Source organism: Lepidochelys olivacea, assembly GCF_965140295.1.
Source record: "Lepidochelys olivacea isolate rLepOli2 genome assembly, chromosome: 1".
NCBI lineage: Eukaryota > Metazoa > Chordata > Testudines > Cheloniidae > Lepidochelys > Lepidochelys olivacea.
The window spans coordinates 216,042,518-216,052,378 of NC_140411.1; positions in this window are offsets into that span (position 1 = coordinate 216,042,518).

Genomic DNA, 9,861 nt, shown 5'->3' on the forward strand with positions numbered 1-9,861 from the left:
GGGGCCCTGCTGGGGGGCAAGGACTGCCATTTGCCCCACCCTTCAAGAAATATCTGAATTGGCACCACTGCCTCATCCCCATACCTTCTCATCACTAGGCCTCCTTGAACACCCTGTTGCATCTGTAGGAAGCAGAGCCCTAGTGTTTAAGATCTGGGCTGTGCGAGTAAGAGAACTTTGGGCCAAATTCTGTACTCATTTATACTAAGGTAAATCTAGAATGACTCCACACTGATGCTTATGTTGGTGTAACTTATGTCGCTCAGGGGGGTAGAATAATCGTACCCTTGAGCGACATAAGTTACAGCAACATACTTGGTAGTGTAGACATAACCTCAGCATACAGCAACAAGAGGGCTTTTTCTATCACTGGCTATGTCTACACCACCACTTATGTCGGCAAAACTTATGTTGCTCAGGGGTGTGAATATTCCACCCCCCTGAGCAACATAAGCTACAGCACACGTGCTGTAATGGTGCATCGGTAGGGGCAGAGCAGGGCCACCGCAGCGCTGTATGTGTAGACATGGCCACTGCAGAAGCCCCACCTCCCTGAGCGACAAGCAGCTGTAGCAGTGGAAGCACTCGTCCATCGATCTAGACACGTCTGTGCTAGGATTTAGGTCAGCATAACTATGGTGCTCAGGGGTGTGGATTTTTCACACCCCTCAGCACTGTATCAGTGGTGGCCTAAATGTTTAGTAGACCAGGCCTCAGTCTCAGAAAGGATTCAGGAGGCAGTTGAGACAGAACAGCCTCAGGGTAACTTTGACCATCAGTGACATCATGGGTCCGGCACAGCGGTTACTCCCCAGTGTCAGCTGTGTCCCCTTATGCAAAACTTCAAAGTGCCAGAATATTTCTCTCTCTGCTGAGCATCTAAGCTGTCTGGGAGTTTATTTAAATATGGTTCAAGCTTCACTCATACAGACATTGCAGTCCTTGCTTCTCTTCCTGCCCTGACACCTTTCCCTACCAATCATGCCAAAGAAGGTGCTGATCCTCTCGCTCTGCTGGCTTCTGCTCCAACAGAAGGTAGCCCAATGCCATCACACCATTAGATTAGGTGTCGTCCTGCAGGTGAGCTTATTCACCTTTTCACTTGAGCATAGTGGGTATAACAGTGATGTTACTTGTGGTGATGCTGATCTGACAGGCACATTTCCAGCTGCCCAGCATGAGATTTAACAGCAGTAGATTCACACAGTAATTCTGAAGATCTAGGTTCCAGTTCTCCCTTTGGATGGATTTATCCCAAATGAACATTGATGCATATCACCGAACCACCATAACCTCCAGTAGAAATGGCAATTCTCAAGGGAGAGTAAGAACTGGAAATAGAAAGAGGTGGGGAAAATCAGGGCACAGGACATTCAAACAAAGACAGGGGTCTGACATGCATAAAGTAGTCTCTAATCCAGCCTCCATGAATGCTCATGGGGGATGATATGGCCTTCATTCTTTGTTCCTAGGTGTATATGTTTATATTTAGCCATGTTAAAACACATATTGTTTGCTTCAGCCCAACTTACCAAGTGATCCAGATCATTCCGTCTCAGTGACCTGTCCTCTTCATTATTTACTACTGCCCCAAGTTTTGTGTCATCTGCAGAATAAGGCCAATGACATACAGCTGTATTGTTCTGATTCCATACAATGGAGGGCGAAGGTGTATGGCTGTGTGCACGCACACACACATTATATCTATAATTTCTAGTTCTGAACAAATCTCTGCAGAGCCCATTTCTCTCCAAGCCTGTCTTGGTCAGATACAGAAAACAGATCAAGGAGGATTCCGATCAGGTTCCCTCTCCTTGCAAACCAATGGACACTGATAGGATCACTATAAGCCCCTTCTTTGAAGCTGATGTCACTGTATCTTCTAAAATGATAGGTTTCTAATTGAAAGATAAGACTTGTACAGTGGAATTTGGTTTAAGTAAGGTCTCCATTTGTAGTGAAAATCTGGTTCAATTTTAAATTAGATTAGATTACACAGCAAACTACATAGGCTTCTACTGCTTCCTTCACTGTAATAGCTATGCACAATGTACATCAATGAGAAGGACCCAAACACTTTTCCGCTTCTGGTTTTAACCACTGGCGATTGTCATCCAGAAACAGATGTCTGGACTTTACTATAGCTCCATTATCGTGGAAAGGACATCTGTAGTTATTCATGCAAAGGCAGGGGTCTGGCATGCATAAAGTAGTCTCTAGTCCAACCTCCAGGAATGCTGCACAGTGCTCCAAGAGACCTGCTTCCCACAACTTGTGCAGTTCAACTCTCAGGAACAGGCAGGACAAGAAAAGCTTTTCAGATTTAACTTAGTAACAGGTTAATGTTCACTGTATGTGATCAGCCCAGTACAACAATGTGTACTGTATGTGATCAGCCCTGAAATCTAACTGACTCCTTGTTATGGATTTATATCATGTGGGTCTGATTCTGCATCCATTGAAGCCAATGGCAAGACTCCCATTGATTACATGGGAAGCAGGATATTAGGTGGTTAGGTATAACAAATGTCTCAGCTGTGCATGTCTCTTGCATGAGATCCCAACTGTTTCCGATTAGGCCTCATCTACACATACCAATACAGCTGCGCAGCTGCCTTGAGTCTGGTGAAGACGCTCTATGCTGACAGGAGAGAGCTCTCCCATCAGCTTAAAATTCCACCCCCGTGAGTGGCATAAGCTACACTGACATAGCGCTATGCACACTAGCATGGGGGTGGAATATTCACACCTTTGAGTGACATAAGTTATACTGACATAAGTGGTAGTGTAGACATAGCCTTATTTATAGGTGCAACTGTAGCTGGGAAGATGAATCCCAGGGGTTTAAGTCTTCTGTATTGTTACAGAGAATTCCAATGATCCTGATTCTGAATAAATTAGTGGAAAGAGGCAATGAAGGTTGATTCTGTTTTTTTCTCCATTCCCGATTTTCCCTTCATAAGAACATAAGAATGGCCATACTAGGTCAGACCAAAGGTCCATCCTGCCCAGTATCCTGTCTACCAGCAGTGGCCAATGCCAGGTGACCCAGAGGAAGTGAACCTAACAGGTAATGATCAAGTGATCTCTCTCCTGCCATCCATCTCCACCCTCTGACAAACAGAGGCTAGGGACACCATTCCTTACCCATCCTGACTAATAGCCATTAATGGACTTAACCTCCATGAATTTATCTAGTTCTCTTTTAAACCCTGTTATAGTCCTAGCCCTCACAACCTCCTCAGGCAAGGAGTTCCACAGGTTGATTGTGCACTGTGTGAAGAAGAACTTCCTTTTATTTGTTTTAAACCTGCTGCCCATTAATTTCATTTGGTGGCCCCTAGTTCTTACATTATGGGAACAAGAAAATAACTTTTCCTTATTTACTTTCTCTACACCACTCATGATTTTATAGACCTCTATCATATCCCCCCTTAGTCGCCTCTTTTCCAAGCTGAAAAGTCCCAGTCTTTTTAATCTCTCCTCATATGGGACCCGTTCCAAACCCCTAATCATTTCCATTGCCCTTTTCTGAACCTTTTCTAATGCCACCTTCTGGTCCATTGATCCACCCCACCCTTATGCTCCTATTCCCCCCCATCCCAGTTCAATTGTCATGTATTATACTGTCTTCTTAATTCTGCTGAGACCACTAGGATCTTCCTATTCTGGGCTACCATGCAGTCAGGTTATTTGCATTGTTCACATTGGCACTGGGCCTGGCTCATAGGCACTCCTCACCTAACCCCCCCCACCCCACTCCTTTCAGTTCATCTCTGTGCTGATGCTGAGCCTGGCAAGACAACTGAAGGGGCAGCTTGCTTCCCTCATGTCCTAGGGCTACTGGGGGTTTTGGGTTGCCTCCTGGCACTGTTTAAAGCAGGCCTAACACTAAAGGCAGGAAGCATGGCCCAGTGGTTAGGGTGTTAGCTTGGGACTCGGCAGACCCAGGTTTGCCACAATCTTGCTGTGTGACTTTGGGCAAGTCACTGAGGCCCAGACCCACCCAAAGTTATTTAGGCTCCTAATTGCCAGTGAAATGAAAGTCTAAATGCCTTTGAGGGTGTGGGCCTCAGTTCCCCATCTGTAAAAAAACATAGTACTTCCCCACCTTGCAGGGGTGGTGTTGTGAGGATAAATACATTACAGATTATTAGCCAGACTGTAAAAGGCCCTCCTGTGGCCTGCCCCAGCACTCTACCTTGCAGGGGGATATGGGGGAGGACTGTCTAGGACTGGAATGAGGGAGTGGCAGTCCACGAGTGGGGGAGGTCCCTTATGTTGGGCTTATTTTCTGCTGATGTAAAGTGCCTACAAAGTAATCGTTAATTCCCCATCTCAACTGTCAGCTCTTCAGGTGGCTCCTTTTCCCTCAGGCCTCTGCAGCTGTGATGTTATGCTCCGTGACAATGGTATCTGTTACCCACCCAGGGCTATCAATTACTGCTGGAGCTCTTTGTTAGTTGTTTGTGATTCATCCATCTGCAGGTTTTCAGAAGGGTTGGGCAAATTGGTTTGAATAAAGAAAGATCCTCCCAGAAGACTGGCTTGGCTCAGAGCTTGGGAAGCAGGCAGTGCCTGCTATGTACTTCAGTTATAGCAACAGAAGAATAAGAAGGGAGGAACGCATCCGAGAGCAAATATTGTCACTGAGGGTATGCCTAAGGTACAGTGGCACAGCTAGACCGCTGCAGCAAAGATGCTTTCTACATGGATGTAGGTAATCCACTTCCCTGAACAATGGTAGCTAAGCTGGCAGAAGAATTCTTCCCTTGGCCTAGCCACATCTACACCTGGGGTTAGGTTGCCCTTATTAAGGTGCTCAGTAAACTGCACCATCATGCTTTTAAACATCCAAATGCACATTCTACCACCATTCTGCACTTGCTCAGCCTATAGCTGAACAGCTCCTGACTACTGTCCAGGGTGCCTGTGTATGGCTTCATGAGCCATGACATTAAGGTGTAAGCTGGGTCCCCAAGGATAACTATAGGCATTTCAACATCCCCAATGGTTATTTTCTGGTCTGGAAAGTAAGTCCCTTGCTGCAGCTGTTAAAACAGACCAGAGTTCCTGAAAATGCAAGCGTCATGTACCTTTCCTGGCCATCTCACACTGATGTTGGTGAAACGTCCCTTGTGATTCACCAGTGCTTGCAGCACCATTGAAAAGTACCCCTTTCGGTTTATGTACTGGCTGCCTTGGTGGTCCAGTCCCAAGATAGGGATATACGTTCCATCTATCACCCCACCACAGTTAGGGAATCCCATTGCAGCAAAGCCATCCACTATGACCTGCACATTTCCCAGAGTCACTACCCTTGATAGCAGAAGCTCAGTGATCGTGTTGGCTACTTGCATCTCAGCAGCCCCCACAGTAGATTTGCCCACTCCAAATTGATTCCCAGCTGACCGGTAGCTGTCTGGCATTGCAAGCTTCCAGAGGGCTATTGCCACTTGCTTGTGAACTGTGAGGGCTGCTCTCATCTTGGTATTCTGGTGCTTCAGGGCAGGGGAAAGCAAGTCACAAAGTTCCATGAAAGTGCCCTTACACATACGAAACTTTCGCAGCCATTGGGAATCGTTCCAGACCTGCAACACTATGCGGTCCCACCAGTCTGTGCATGTTTCCTGGGCCCAGAATCGGCATTTCACGGCATGAGCCACCAGGATATCCAAACTGCCGGGGCCCATACTTTGAGAGAAGTCTGTGTCCACGTCCTCATCACTCTCCTCACCATGCTGCCATTGCCTACTCGCCTGCTTTTGCAGGTTCTGGTTCTGCATATACTGCATGATAATGCGCATGGTGTTTAGAGTGGTCACAACTGCCGCTGTGATCTGACTGGGCTCCATGCTTGCCGTGGTATGGAGCGAGCAGGGGAGCAGAGTGGCAGCAGAAGCGGTGGGTGGATGACAATGCTGACAGCAATATGGTGCCCACATGGAAAAAGGCGCAAAATGATTGTTGGCCATTGCTTTCATGGAGGTAGGGAGGCACATGGCTGGCAGCAGATAGGGCTGCTGTCTGGGAGAGCAGCCTGAGGTAGAATGGCCCCCTCAAGGATTGAACTCACAGCCCTGGGTTTAGCAGGCCAATGCTCAAACCACTGAGCTATCCCTCTGCCAATATTCCAGGCAGCAGCTGAATCTCCATTGGACAAAACTTAAAGAAGAGAATGACGAGTCACTCCCATTTATGTACAGGAGCTCCTGATAGACTTTACCGAGGTCCGCCAGGAGCACCCATGTCCAACCAGGCGCCCCTGACAGACCTTACTGAGATCTGCCAGGAGCACCCATGTCCAACCAGGCGCCCCTGACAGACATCACCGAGATCTGCCAGAAGCACCCATGTCTGCCCAGGTGCCCCGACCGACCTGACCAAAGCCGGCCAAGAGCACCTAGGAGACGACGAGGACTGCTACTAGTCGTACTGCACTATCTGCTGCCACAAGGCAATGAGCTGCTGCTATGTAGCAATGCAGTCCCGCATCTGCCAGCACTCAGGAGACATACGGTGACGGTGAGCTGAGCGGGCTCCATGCTTGCCGTGGTATGGAGTCTGCACGGGTAACCCATGAAAAAAGGCACAAAACAATTGTCTGCCGTTGCTTTCACGGAGAGAGGGAATGGGAGCCTGACGACATGTACCCAGAACCACCTGTGACAATGTTTTTTGCCCCATCAGGCACTAGGATTTCAACCCAGAATTCCAATGGGCGGCGGAGACTGTGGGATAGCTACCCACAGTGCAACGCTCTGGAAGTCGACGCTAGCCTCGGTACTGTGGACGCCCGCTGCCGACTTAATGGTCTTAATGGTTTTAAGTGGGGACACACACAATCGACTGTATAAAACCGCTTTCTAAAAATTCGACTTCTATAAATTCGACCTAATTTCATAGTGTAGACATATCCTAAGACAAAAGTGTTTTCTTAATATGTGTTAGCTTCTAATATGTTTTAATTAGCACATTTTTAATCACCACTTAGCAGGTTAGCTTATTAATTACAATGTGTCAATTAAAACATTTTCTAACACAACTAATTTTCCCAGTAGATCAAGCCTTACTTATGCGGGGGCTGCTGCCATGGTCCAAGGAATGAACAAATGGCATAAAGGCAGCTTTGCTGCTGAAACTCCTGCTCCCCACCCCACAGCCACCCTGCCCCTGGTACTATGGTGAGCACAACTGGACTGGACCAGAAATCTGGGCCCTAAAGTCCTGTACAGATATACTCTGGGCACATTTTAAAACATGTGTAAATTCTGTGGAAGCAGGCTTGTCTTCATTTGCCCCAAAGACCAGCCCAGGAATACAGAAAGTATCTTCCCAGGACACCATACACACCACAGTGCAAAACACATTCAAATCCAACATATTTTTCTATTCCCAGCTTTGCCTCTGAATTGCTGGTTTTGTTATGAGTCTCATGATAATTATTACTTTCCTTAAAGCCCCAGCTCCTGGAGTCAAGTGGATATGTGATGATTTCAGCCTTCATTCTTAAAGAAAAAGTAAGTTTTCTTCTGGCTGTGGAGAAAGCGTCAAAATGTGACTCCCGTGCTCCCTACAGACTCAAAAAGCTGAAGGCAAATAAAAACACCACATCTATTATTTTTACATAATCTCATGATTTTAAAGCCAATCTCATGGTTTGCGATGTGTCTGACTCACGATTTTTGAACATTTGGGGTTGGCAATACTGCACCATGTCTCAGTTCAGCCCGTTTGTAGAACGGCTATCTTACAGTGACATCATAAAGGGTGTTGGGAAGCTTAATAAATGTTTGTAATGTTCTTACATCCTCTGAAGAAAGACGCTAGAGAGATGCAAAGTGTTATTATCAACAATAATTTCATGGAGTAAACAACTGATCCAAAACCATTTCCTGTGTCTAAGTATCATCTGACAGAGCAGGGAGATGGTAGCTTCCTATCTGTGTTGAAATCCTGATTTGCCACCCTTTGAGTGATCTAAAGATGATTGCAACTGTAGAACCCAATCCTGCAATTCTTAACCATATGAGTAACTGCATTGACTTCAATAGGGCTACTCACATTAGTAAGGGCAGGCAGATCAGGCCACTAATTTGCTACTTAAGAAGATTCCCCAAGAGGAAGTGAGACTGGAGTGACAATGCAATGATGAATGAACCTTTTGTATTGTTCTAGGTAGAAAAACTATTGTTCTCAGTCCACTATAACTAAGGGCAAGAAGTAAAAATCTCACCCCCTATACATGCATAAAGCACTGAAACCAAATATGATGACAAAACTTCAAGTATATGCAAAAGTGCACTGGACATAGCATCCATGTGATCAGAGAACATCCAGGATGCCATAACAAAACACACAGCTGAGTAAAAGCAAAGTGAAAATGGAAATATTTTATGAGACCCCCGTCCCCAGTATTTCTCTCTTTGTCTCCCTCCCCTGCAACTACTGGTTGTTACTCCTTGGTTACTGTCACCTAGATTCGGAATTGGTTACTGTCCCCTTCTGAAACCAGGTAAATCCAGGACTACGGGGATCTACCCTTGGTTAGTTTCAAATGTGGAGTTGGGCTTGGACTGGACAGATCATTTCATAGCAGTATCATACGTTGTTCTATATTGTGAACTTAAATGAGAATGGTCCTACTCGATGTTCTCCATGTCAGTGCCTCTACATGCCTTTTTTGTAACTCTCTCCAGTTAAAAAAAATTCTAATAATGAAATGAGCACACCTGTAAAGTGGATCGTTATAACTATAAATCTTCAGGTAATTAAGCTTTTGTTTCTTCAAAATTATTCACTGTAGCATAGAATTTTTATAATTCACAGGGGCAGCTTTTATTCATTACAGCCTGTTCTTCAACACTCTTACCTGATCAGATCAAAATGATTCCAGTGTTCACCACTCTCCTTGGGAGATTAGAGCACAGTGCAATAGATCCACGCTATTAGGAAATGTTTCCTGATTATCTAGACTTACATGTTCACCTTTTTTCACATTCAACCCATTCATTCCTATTTATACCCCCTTTCTGGCATCCTAAATAGTTCCATATCCTCCTTCATGTTTAAACCAGTCGAATATTTTGTAAGTGGTTTGGACACAGTAAGTATTGATTTATGCCCCTTTCCCTCCTATGCCCCTTTCCCTGTTTTGGTCTGACACTTGACCCCAAACAAACAGAACTTTTTAAAAGTTTGAAGGAGGGTTGTGGGACTTTTGTATCTGTGATTAACAAGTTCTGTGCTCCCGCTCTGCTTCCTGCAAAACAGATAAAAACTGCCCTGCAGTGTCTACACATTGGTTACCCACCAGATATGGGATGCATGGCTTATCCTGAGAACAGGCATACAAGAAATACAGGTTTTGTCAAAGTTAGAAACAATATTAGCAAGAATGGTAACCATAGTAAGATTCCCCATTGTAGACACAGCCTATGACTTTGCACAGGAACTTAGCAAACTACAGTAGATGATGCACAGGAAGGAATAGGCTTCAGGGCTCAGATCCTCAAAGGTATATAGACACCTAATTCCCATGGAAATCAATGGGATTGAGGCACCTAAATACTTTTGGGGATTGGGGCCCAGCTCCCTACTTTGAGTTGTGACAGCTCTGCAGAGTGAACAGGAGCAATTAACTGGAAAATCTTATTCTTTTCACTAAAGTCAACTGTTCTGAGTCTAAGCCCTGGTCTACGCGACAAACTTATGTCGATATAACTAAGTCATTGACAGACGCAGTTATACTGACCTAACTCCCAGTGTAGACAGCGCTATGCCAATGTGGGGCTTCTCCCGTTGACCTGGCTACTGCCAGCGGTAGTACGAGGGGGAGAAGCTCTCCCACCACCATAGCAG